Here is a 13,108-nt window from a genome sequence, read left to right as displayed (position 1 = left end):
CATCTGAAACACATTTAGACTTTACCTTCGATGAATTATATGATGCTTTTAATGAATTAATGGACGAATATAAGATAATAAACCTTAAGAACAAAGAATTGAAACTAACTAACCAATCTCTCTTCCGTAAGTACGATACATTAGTTAAGAATAAAGATGTTATCAGTAAAGAAAATTCAGAACTTAAGACAAGCAACCAACTGTTAATTCAAAAAACTAATACCTTAATTAAAGATAACGAAAAACTAACCAAGGAAATTTCTGAACTTAAAAGGGATAAACAAACTTATAGAGATAATTTCACAAAAGACTTAAATGCACTAAAAACAGAAAAATAAAAGTTGGCACTAGAACTTGAAAAGTACAAACCTTTTGTAGAAAAGTTTACATATAGCTCTAAAAAATTGGAAATGATACTTAATAGTCAACGAGCTGTGTTCAATAGAGCTGGTTTATGGTATAAACCAAAAAATAAGCAAAAGCTCCTTAGTAATTTCTTTGTAAAATCAGGGGAAAGCAAAACTAAGAAAATAACCTGTTTTTGCTGTGAAACAATAGGACATAAAGCTAATGTGTGTGATTATAGAAAAGGAAAAACTAAAAGAAAAATTAAAAGGGTTTGGGTTCCAAAAGGAACCAACATTACTAACCATGAAGGACCCAAGAAAACTTGGGTACCTAAAATTGTATGATTTGCTTGTGTAGGAGTGTCTTGCAGCCAAGGTTGACAAAAACTGTTGGTACTTGGATAGTGGCTGCTCAAGACACATGACGGATGACAAAGACCAATTCTTCATCCTTGAGCTTAAGAAGGGAGGTACTGTGACATTTGGAGACAATAACCAAGGTCACATCATTGGTATAGGTAAAGTACAAATCACCCCTTCAACCTTTATTGATAATGTTCGATTTGTTGATGGTCTTAAGCATAACCTACTTAGCATTAGTCAGTTGTGTGATAGAGATTTTGATGTTTTGTTCAAACCATCTTTATGCATCATAACCAACTTAATTGACAACAGTTTAGTTTTTAAAGAAATAAGACGTGGCAATATGTATGTAGTAGACCTTGAGGATCTTGCCAAACATAATCCATGTTTAGTTGTTAATGAAACTAAGGATAATGATGCAAGTTGGTTATGGCACCGTAAGTTAGGTCATACAAGTATGGATACAATATCAAAACTAGTGAAAAGAGATTCCGTGATAGGTTTGCCAAAACTAAAATTTGAGAAAAATAAAATCTGTGAAGCTTGTCAATATGGCAAACAATCAAGGAACTCCTTTAAATCCATAAATTGTGTCTCTACCTCTAGACCTCTAGAACTACTACACATGGATCTATTTGGACCAACTAGAACCACAAGTCTAGGTGGAAACAAATATGGTCTTGTTATTGTAGATGATTTTTCTAGATATACTTGGGTCATGTTTTTAGCTCATAAAGATCAAGCATTTTCAGTATTTAAGAAATTTCATAAGGAAGTAACTAATGCTAGAGATGCTTCAGTCATAGCTATTAGAAGTGACCATGGAACGGAATTTGAAAATCATCTATTTGATGAATTTTGTGGTAAAAAGGGGATAACTCATAATTTTTCTGCACCTAGGACACCACAACAAAACGGAGTTGTGGAAAGAAAAAATAGAACCTTAGAGAAAATGGCTAGGACCATGTTATGTGAAAGTAACCTCCCTAAGTATTTTTGGGGAGAAGCCATTAATACCTCATGTCATATATTAAATAGAGTTTTATTGAGACCTATTATAAAAAAACACCTTATGAACTTTGGAAAAATAGAAAGCCCAAAGTAAACTATTTTCATGTTTTTGGATGTAGGTGTTTCGTTCATAATAATGGGAAGGATAACCTAGATAAATTTGATTCTAAATCTGATGAGGGTATATGTTTGGGGTATTCTACAACAAGTAAAGCCTATAGAGTTTTTAATAGAAGAACCCTTGTTATTGAAGAGTCTATACATGTTGTTTTTGATGACACTAGTGATATCTCTTCTAGCAAGAGAGTTGATCTTGATGATGATGCTGAAATTCTTGAAGAAAAGATTGATGAGATGATATTACAAGAAGATGAACAAAAACTAATTGGAAATGCATCATCAAGCCAAGAGGCAATTGTGGATCATGGGCTGACTAAGGCTTAGAGGTATGCTCATGGGCATCCTAAGGAATTAATTTTAGATGATCCATCTCAACCTGTTAGGACTAGAGCATCTCTTAGAAACTTGAATAATCATCTAGCTTTTGTCTCACATTTTGAACCTAAACACATAGAAGAAGCAGAAAAGGATGTAAATTGGATAAATGCAATGCAAGAAGAACTAAACCAATTTACTAGAAATAAGGTATGGAACCTTGTTGAACGACCCTCTGAATATTCAATAATAGGTACTAAATAGATATATAAAAATAAACTTGATGAAAATGGAATTGTAATTAGGAACAAGGCTAGACTAGTAGCAAAGGGCTATAATCAAGAAGAAGGTATAGACTTTGATGAAACCTTTACTCCTGTAGCTAGACTTGAGGCAATTAGATTGTTACTAGCATTTGCATACTCTAAAGATTTCAAATTATTTCAAATGGATGTAAAAAGTGCATTTTTGAATGGGTACATTAATGAGGAGGTGTATGTAGAACAACCTTCTAGTTTTGAAAATCATCAATACCCCAATCATGTGTATAAATTAAACAAAGCACTTTATGGTTTGAAACAAGCACCTAGAGCATGGTATGAAAGACTTAGCAAATTTCTACTAGATCATGAGTTTTCTAGGAGAAATGTAGATACAACACTGTTTTTAAAGAAGAAAAACAAAGAAATGTTAGTAGTGCAGATTTATGTTGATGATATTATTTTCGGTGCTACTAACAATCGCCTCTGCGAAGAATTTGCTGACTTGATGCAGAGTGAATTTGAAATGAGCATGATGGGAGAGCTGAACTATTTCCTCGGGCTCCAAATCAAACAATCTGAAGAAGGGATCTTCATCAATCAAGCTAAATACATCAAGGAGATGCTTAAGAAGTTTGATATGGAAGGAAACAAGTCAATCAGCACACCCATGAGCTCATCATGCAAACTAGACCAAGATGAATCAGGTAAATCAGTAGATCAAAGGATGTATAGAGGTATGATAGGATCTTTATTATATCTCACTGCAAGTAGACCTGATATCATGTTTAGTGTATGCATGTGTGCTAGATATCAATCTAATCCTAAGGAATCACATTTAATTGCAGTTAAGAGAATCTTTAAATACCTAATAGGAACAAAAAATATAGGTTTATGGTATTCTAAAGAATCTAGCCTGAACTTAATAGGGTATACAGATTCAGATTTTGCTGGTTGTAAACTTGATAGAAAAAGCACCAGCGGGTCATGTCAATTCTTAGGAGAAAATCTAATCTCATGGTTTAGCAAGAAACAAAACTTGGTTGCATTATCTACTGCTGAAGCCGAATATGTTGCTGCCGGAAGTTGTTGTCCTCAAATCATGTGGATCAAACAACAACTTGAAGATTATGAAATTAAATAAGATAAAATTTCCATTAATTGTGACAATACTAGTGCTATTAACTTAACTAAGAATCCAATTCAGCACTCAAGAACCAAACACATTGAAATAAGACATCACTTCATAAGAGATCATGTACTGAATGGTGATATTACACTTCAATTTATTTGCACTGATGATCAACTAGCTGACATCTTCACAAAACCCTAGAGTGAAGAGCGATTTTGTGTGCTTAGGAGAGGATTAGGAGTGATTGATCCATCCTAGTGATGTTCTCTTCTAGTTCATTGATTTTGATGATTAGCTTGTGTTAAATATAGAGTTTCTCATCTATGATTATCAAATCAGATCATAAACTTAGTGATTATCCCTTGTTTGGCACGAAAATAACATGATTTTTAGGTGCGTGCCAGATTACGAGTCGACTCGGATACATTTTAGAGTCGGCTCATGAGAGGGAGTCGACTCGCACATAGATAGGAGTCGACTCGAGGTCGATGGCATCATAGGGGGAGTCGACTCGCGCATATTTTGGAGTCGACTCGAGGTCGAGTCGACTCGCAATTTACTGGAGTCGACTCGCGGTTGGGAATCCGATGTTTTAACCCTAATCGAAGCGTTTAATCGACACTTCTATTCACCGCCTCCACTGTTCAAAAACCCTAGAGTCGTCTCCGACCTCGTCTCCGACCTCCATTAGGGCATTTCCATCGAGTTTTCCCCCGATTCCTCATGTCTTTCCCCCCTCCTTCGGTCTAGGATGCCTCGAAAAGTTGTTGTCCCGAGCCGGAAGAGGCCCCAATCCGCGAGCGGTGCCGAGCGACGGTCCCAGACTCGGAATAAACCCGTGAGGCCACAACCTCCGGTTCCTTCCCCGCCGAGGTCAGTTCCCTCGCGTCCGTGCGCCGGGAAGGCGGTCTCCACCGGGAGGTATGTCAACTTTGACTTCCTCTCCTGGGAAGGCTTTACAATAGGGCATAGGTTAAGGGCCCAAGGGTTAGAGATGTTTTGCTCCCTAGATCTCCCTACTTACCCGGGGCTAGTTAGGGAGTTTTACGGGACAGTAGCTAGGAGTCATGGTGGGATACAGGGAACCGTAGCGGGTGTCCCTTTATTTATTTCGGAGGATTTCATTGCACAAATCCTTCATCTTCCCCAAGTAGGGGTGTTTCCCTCTCACCCAGCCGATAGGACTGAGGCCCTTACGGCCATACTAGGGAGTCCACTGGTGCTTTTGAAAAACTGTTCTCCCAAGTGCAGGAGAATCGCACAAGTAGTATAACTCGGAAGTCCGAGGTCGATTCCTCAGGGAACGAAATATGGATTATTAGTTTAATTTCAGATTAATTGATTCAATGAACTTGTGGATTAAGATGATGGTTTGCAAATAGAAAATAAACTAGTAAATAGAGAGTCGAAGTTTGGATATATTAAAAATGGTGTAGGGATCCAGAATCTCCTTTAATAATATCAAGTTCATGCAATAAATTCTATGATTCTTTTGTTTTCTTTTAAAAAGTATAAGCAGATAAAATTTAATTATTGAGTATGTTCTTGATAACATGAATTCTCTTTTTAAGCATTCAACGTGCCTTAGAACGTCAACGATGAATCAAATAATTGAGGAAGACATGTATCAATAAGCATAAATCATAAAAGAATTTTCAACATATGAGAATCATAACATAATCAAAAGATAAATCGTATAAAGCAAAGGATTAGAATTTACATCATGAACTCGGTACACCAAAGGATCCTCCTTCACCCATCACCAAGGATTTTAGCTCATCATCTTCCTCTCTCTTTCTCACTCTTTTTTTTTTTTTTTAATAACAGAAACAGGGCATCCCCTGTTTCTATTTTTTTTTTTTTTCTTCTTTTTCTTGCTACTGCAGCAGCCCGGCTCTCCTTTTTTTCTTTCGAATGAGCGCTCCCCTGTTCTTCCTCCCCCTCCCCTTCTTATAGATCGCCGGAGCATGGCGTGGAGGAGAAGCGGGTGCGGAAGGAAAGAGGCGCGGGCTGAGGCGGAGGAGGAGCGATGATCGCGGGATTGTTCTAGTGAAGATGAATCGATGGAGGAGGAAGACAGCTGCGGTTGGATCGCAATCTCTTCCGGATGGCCGCTGGGAAGCTTGTGAATGGCTGGGAGGTGAAGCGGAATCAGTGGAGGAGCGTTGCAGATCTGGAGGACGCCCGGAAGGGAGAACGGCTGGGTGATCGCCGAGATAATCATGAACGGCTGCTGGCGGCATCAACGGGATGCTGAGGTCTTAATACGGGAGCTGGGATCATGGAAGAATCAGTGGAGGAGCATTGCAGATGCGTGGGAGATTTGGGAGAGGCGGATCCCGGCTGGGCGCGGGTTGCTCGGATGCTGGGATTGTGCACGGGAGTGGAAGCCGCGGACGGATGCTGGGCGTTGATCACGGTTGCTGCGACGTTGGAGCTGAAACGGGTCCGGAAGAAGGGATGGACGCGTGAGCCGGTGGGAGACTCGGATGGATCGCGGACGGCAGGGGCGTGGACGAGTGAATTGCGAACGTCTAGGATCGCTGGGACTCAATTTCCGGAAGCTGGGATTACGGGGGAAAGAAGATCATGTGGGAGAAGCTTCACGGGCTCGGGCAGGATCAGAACGGAACTCATCACGGGTGTGGACGACCTGGAGGGGACTCGTTGATCACGGGATGATCGCTGATGTGGCCATTTCGGATGTCCCATTGCGTGTTGTCTTAGGATGGCTGGCATATACCCCTCGAGTGCAAGTGTGCTTGAAGATTGGTGGGTTTGATCACCATGACCAGGTTGGGCGTATGTGGTCTAAGTTATGCATTTGTCTAGGCCCAATTTATTCTAAATACGCATTGTAACTTTGATTTCTGATCACCTGCACCCAATCAAAAATATAATATTAAATTAGTGATAATATCGTTATCCGTTGGCAATAATACTAATTTAAGTAGTATGTAGATCGTACTTTTGTACTCTCATCACACCCCCCAACTAGCTTATTGCTAGTCTCTAGCAATTCAGAGTAACCAATAACATGAGAGTACAAAAAGTGTTGATCAATCCTTTGACTTTTTATTAAGGCTAAAGACATAAAACTAAGATATGTACCCACTTTCGTAGGGTATCACGATTGCACTTAGCACGTGCAACAAGCCGTTAAACCCCTAGGTTACCCTAGTGGACGAGTGTTGTCTCGTGAGGGTTTTCAGTAATGTTACCCACAAACATCATTCATAAAATGATATACAATGAAATCTAAGTCAATACACATGTGATATATATATTTTTCTAAAGCTTGGCAACTATCAAAGCAAGGGGAATACTAAAGTGTAATATGCATAAACAGAATGACTTTCTTAGAGCACTAATACCTCCACCACAACATGGTACCACTTGAATTTTAGGTGCATACTCAAGTTCGCAAGTGTTTACTACAGTTTATTAGAACCTGATCTATCAAATTTTCAGAATATCACATGTTGTCTACATTCGTCAAGAATGGTTCGTATGTAAAGAAAGAGCTATCAATCCCAACTAAATATCCAAAGTACACAAAGGTCCAATACAATGGAGTCAAACCAGCCATTACCACATGTCACTGGGTTCAGCCCAACCAACCCTATTCATGCTTTTTTTTTTTTTTAGCATAAATATTGGAAACACATATGGTGGTTACAATAGTCCAACCCCCTTAGGCTCTAGCAAGGTCCATGTAGCGAGTTTTCGGCCAATGACTCTTGATCCAGTTGGCTCAAGGCATTAGGTGAAAACACCCCTCGGGCTTAATTACTCGAACCAAACTACACCACGAGGTTAGACTTGTCATCTCCTCATTTATTTATTTATTTATTTATTTTTTTTTTTCAAAATAGAGAAGGTAAACTGAACCATATAACATGACTGTATCGTGACTATAGGTCAACCAAGGTCGGAACATAAGGCACTTAGGTGATCTAGCCAGGGTATTCAACCTCTATCTTTATGTGAAAACCAAATCATGAACCTTATAGTACGGACAAGGATACTCGTACTTCTTTTACAGATACGGCTTAATAAAAATGCATTAAACAAATATGAACTCCTGAGGCCTTCCTATAATCATTAAGTACATATGCGGGGATCTAATAATAGGTCTCTGATCAGTCATAATATGCATGTGTTCCTTGCCGTAATAGTTGCACAAACTCAATATGAAAATACATGTGCATTTGCTTAGAAAAGAATGCAATTTTTTTTTTTTTTAATCAAAATACTTTCCTCCCCCCAACTTAAACATTGCATTGTCCTCAATGTAATAGATACAAGAAAGCTATAATGAAAGACAGTAGAGAAAATAATATTGAAGAGAAGAGGAATACCTTGAGCTGTTGATATCCAGAAAATAAAACCTACAAAACTAGAAAAATAATCCTAACTAATATACACGTACCTTTGCCTTCATGCTCAGTCATAAGAAGGCTCCCCCAAGAAAAAGGAGTCCTCTTCATCTGCAAAATTCTCAAGAAAAGGTTTTAACCTGTGTCCATTTACCTTAAAAATTTTACCATCCCGTGGATTCTCAATCTCAACCGCCCCATGTGGAAAAACAGTTTTTATAATGTAAGGACCTGTCCATCTCGATCGCAACTTACCAGGAAACAGATGTAAGCGGGAATCATATAAAAGAACTTTTTGCAAAGGTTCAAAAGATTTTTTTAAAATTGATTTATCATGTACGATCTTCATTCGTTCTTTGCAAATTTTAGTATTGTCATAAGCATCTCTGCGAATCTCATTAAGCTCGTTTAATTGCAATTTTCTAGCTAGACCGGCATCTTGTAAATCAAAATTCAATTTTCTAATTACCCAATACGATTTATGTTCTATTTCTACAGGCAGATGACACGCTTTTCCATAGACTAGCCGGTAGGGAGACATGCCAAGAACGGTTTTGTATGCAGTACGGTAAGCCCATAATGCATCTGATAGTTTCAAGGACCAATCCTTTCGTGATGGGTTCACCGTTTTCTCTAAAATACGCTTGATCTCTCGATTGGCTAACTCTACCTGGCCACTGGTTTGCGGATGATATGGGGTAGCAATTCTATGGGTGACACCATATTTTTTTTAATAAGGTTTCGAAAGGCTTATTACAAAAGTGTTATCCACCGTCACTAATTATGATTTTAGGCATCCCAAATCGTGAAAAAATATTTTCTTTTAAAAACTTCAGAACGGGTTTGTGATCATTGGTCTTACAAGCAACAGCTTCTACCCATTTGGACACATATTCGACACCGACTAAAATGTACTCATATCCAAAAGATGGTGGGAATGGGCCCATAAAATCGATGCCCCAACAATCGAAAATTTCGATAATAGTAATGGGTTGAAGAGGCATCATTTGCCTACGAGTTAGACTTCCAATACGTTGACATGGATCACATGTCCTGCAGAACTCATGGGCATCTTTGAACATAGTGGGCCAATAGAAACCACATTGCAAAACTTTTGCAACAGTTTTCTTAGAGGCAAAGTGTCCACCGCAAGCATCAGTGTGGCAGAAAGAAAGTACGCTTTGTATATCATGATCCGGTATGCATCGTCTAAAGATTTGATCGTTGCAATATTTAAATAAATAGGGATCGTCATAGTAATAATTTTTTACTTCGCGCAAGAAAATTTTTCTATCTGTCGACCCCCAATGCTCTGGCATCCGGTTTGTAACAAGAAAATTTACAATATCTGCATACCATGGTATACTAGAAAGTGCAAACAACTGCTCTTCAGGGAATGAGTCCTTGATGGAAAACTGTGGCACTGAATCATGAAAAACTAATCGTGATAAATGGTCAGCAACCACATTCTCTACTCCTTTTTTATCTTTGATAGTAATGTCAAATTCTTGGAGTAGAAGTATCCATCGTATTAAGCGTGGTTTGGCCTCTTTCTTATCCAACAAATATTTTAGTGCTGCATGGTCCGTGAAGATAACAATTGGAGCACCAAGGATATAAGAGCGAAATTTATCTAAGGCAAATACTACTGCAAGCAATTCCTTCTCGGTGGTAGTGTAATTCATTTGAGCATCGTTTAAGGTTTTGCTTGCATAGTAAATGACATATGGCTTATTATCCTTGCGTTGTCCTAAGACAGCTCCTATTGCATAGTCGCTAGCGTCGCACATAATCTCAAAAGGTAATGACCAATCGGGTGGTCGAACGATGGGTGCAGTGCTAAGCATAGACTTTAACTTCTCGAATGCATCTTGGCAAGTTTCAGTCCAATTGAACGGTGTATCAAGGGATAGGAGATTACATAATGGTCGAGATATGACACTAAAGTCCTTGATGAACCTCCTATAAAATCCGGCGTGACCCAAAAATGATCTAACATCTCTAACCGTCTTGGGTGCAGGTAGCTTAGCAATTAAATCAGTCTTAGCTCTATCTACTTCCATGCCCTTCGATGAAACAATATGTCCTAAGACAATTCCCTTTGGCACCATGAAGTGGCATTTCTCCCAATTCAGTATCAAATTCTTTTCCATACATCGAGCTAAGACAGCTTGTAAATGTGACAGGCAATCATCAAATGTGTCGCCAAAAACGGAGAAATCGTCCATGAACACTTCCAAAAAATTCTCGTTCATGTCTTCAAAGATGCTGAGCATGCATCTTTGGAATGTTGCAGGTGCATTACACAACCCGAATGGCATTCGTCGGAAAGCAAATGTGCCAAAAGGACAAGTGAAGGTAGTCTTCTCTTGATCTTCTGGTGCAATTTCAATTTGATAATATCCCGAATAGCCATCGAGAAAACAATAGAAATCATGCCCTGCAACCCTCTCCAATACTTGGTCTAGGAAGGGTAGAGGAAAGTGATCCTTTCGTGTGACCAAATTCAGCTTTCGGTAGTCAACACACATGCGCCAACTCGTCGGGACACGAGTTGGAACTAGTTCACCTTGTTCATTTTCTACTACCGTCAAACCCGACTTCTTAGGAACAACTTGAGTAGGGCTTACCCACTTGCTATCGGAAATTGGGTAAATAATACCCACATCAAGCAACTTGAGGACTTCTGCCTTAACCACATCTCTCATCGTAGGATTCAACCTTCGTTGCATTTGCCTTGTGGTTTTGGCATTGTCCTCCAAATATATCCGGTGCGTGCAAACTAAGGGGCTAATCCCCTTCAAGTCGGCAATAGACCACCCTAAGGCTCCCTTATGATTTTTTAGAACACCAAGTAATTTTCTTTCTTGGATATGATCAAGTCCAGACGAGATAATTACAGGAAAAGTATCTTCGGGTCCAAGAAAAGCATACTTAAGTTCCTTTGGTAAGGGTTTCAATTCGAGCTTGGGTGCTTGCTCATGGGATGGTTCTATTTTCACCTCTCGAGGCGACAATCTCTCAAATTCTTCTTCTTTTGGTCTCCACCCATTGACCATCTTGATATCTAGATTATCCACAATAGGTGTGACTGACAAATCATCATCATTGGTTCCATTAGGACACCAATCAATTAAACTATCATTGGATGGGTCGTTAATTGCTTTAGCTAACAAATATTCTTCTGCGATGGTTTCAACCCAATCAACCTCTTTACTCTCTTCAGAATCATTGGGTTGTTTGCACACATTAAAAATGTTCAGTTCTAAGGTCATATTACCGAAAGAAAGCTTCATGACGCCATTCCTACAATTAATCAATGCATTAGAAGTTGCAAGGAACGGACGTCCTAAAATGACCGGAATCTGAGACTGTGAGTTCGAAGCCGGATGTGTGTCCAATACAATAAAATCGACAGAAAAGTAGAATTTGTCTACTTGGACTAATACATCCTCGATAATCCCCCTTGGAATTTTAACTGACCTGTCAGCTAATTGCAAAGTGACGGAGGTTGGCTTCAACTCACCTAAACCAAGTTGCTCATAGACAGAATATGGCAACAAATTCACACTCGCCCCTAAATCTAACAATGCTCGCTCTATCCTAAAGTCACCTATGATGCATGAGATGGTTGGGCAACCTGGATCTTTATATTTAGGGAGAATGTTGTGCTGCAAAATAGCACTCACATTTTCAGTTAAAAATGCCTTCTTCTTAACATTTAATCGGCGCTTGACGGTACACAAGTCCTTTAAAAATTTGGCATATGAGGGTACTTGTTTGATTGCATCAAGAAGAGGTATATTGATTTTTACTTGTTTAAAAAGCTCAAGAATTTCAGAGTTAGGTTCGAGCTTTTGTAACGGCTTTAACCGTTGTGGAAAAGGTGGAGGAAAAGGACATTCAACTTTCTTAGTAGAAGTTGGGACCTCAACTTCTTCTTTGTCCCTTTCATCAACTTTGGGAGCATCAGAATTAGAAGTGACTTGCGGTCTTGATGGGACGGTTTGATCAATGACTTTCCCATTACGCAAAGTCATGATGCTCTTTGCATGCTCTGTATGCGAACTAGAGGGAGCCGTATTATTACTACCGTGCACTTGTGGGTTAGGTTGGGGTTGAGCTGGAAGCTTACCCTTCTCTTGGGTACTTAGGACGGTAGTCAACATTGACAATTGGTTCCTTATGTCTTCAAAATTTCGAGTATTTTGAGCATTGATATTAGCTTGACCTTGTAGAAAAGTTTGTATGGATTGCAAAGTATCCTCGATATTTGGCTTTTGAGATGGTGATGGTGCATAAGTAGGATGTGCAGGTGGAGGAGCTGAATGGTGTGACTGTTGAGGATGATCGTTTCTCCACCTAAAGTTTGGATGATTCTTCCAACCAGGGTTATAGGTATTCGAGTATGGATCGTTATAAGGCTTTTGGTAGGAGTTCATAGCATTCGCTTGATCGTGCAAGACTTCTTTGAATGCCGGTATGGTGGGGCAATCTGTAGTGGTATGACCTGACATATCGCAGATACCACAACACTCGTTTCTAAGCTCTATAGTCTTGACAGGCTCAACCTTCCTAAGCTCAATTTCTTCTACCTTCCTAGTGAGGGCTGCCATTTTAGCATGAAGATCATCCTCAGTTCTGAGGTTGTAAAGGCCTCCCTGTACAGAGCTAGTGGGCTTAGGCAAAGACTTATTATTTCTATCCCCGTTATCCCAAAGTTGGGCAGTCTCAGCAAGGGAATCCAAATACTCCCATGCCTCATCAGGGTGTTTTTCTAAAAATCTACCATTGCACATGGTCTCTACAAATTGTTTTAACTGTGAAGATAAACCTTCATAAAAGAAGCTAATGGTTCTCCAAGTTTCGAATCCGTGATGAGGGCATGAGAGAAGAAGGTCTTTTAATCTTTCCCAACATTCATAAAATGTTTCATTATCTTTTTGTTGGAAATTGCTAATATGTCTTTTTAAAAAGTTGGTCCTTTGTGTGGGGAAGAACTTCTTTAAAAATTCTCTCTGCATATCTTGCCAATTTCTTATTGATCTAGGTCGCAGAGAGTTTAGCCATGTTTTGGCCTTATCCTTTAGAGAGAAAGGAAACAATGTCAACTTGAGGACATCCTCGGTGACATTTGGCACTCTAAATGTAATGCTCAATTCTTCAAAATCCTTTAAATGA

At 39.2% G+C, this 13,108-nt stretch overlaps 1 non-coding gene across 1 annotated transcript; it reads left to right on the top strand.

Moving 5' to 3' along the window:
* Positions 1-12,796: 12,796 nt before the first annotated feature.
* LOC120111810 (small nucleolar RNA R71) lies at positions 12,797-12,905 on the top strand. The gene has a single exon (XR_005513205.3). It is a non-coding gene; the product is annotated as a small nucleolar RNA R71 (small nucleolar RNA).
* Positions 12,906-13,108: the final 203 nt, after the last annotated feature.

The sequence above is a fragment of the Phoenix dactylifera genome, chromosome 5 (assembly GCF_051530095.1).
Source record: "Phoenix dactylifera cultivar Ajwa chromosome 5, Ajwa_hap1_PhDact_Kaust_v1.1, whole genome shotgun sequence".
NCBI lineage: Eukaryota > Viridiplantae > Streptophyta > Magnoliopsida > Arecales > Arecaceae > Phoenix > Phoenix dactylifera.
Note: the sequence above shows the minus strand (reverse complement) of the source record. Positions and strands in the feature narration are given on the sequence as shown.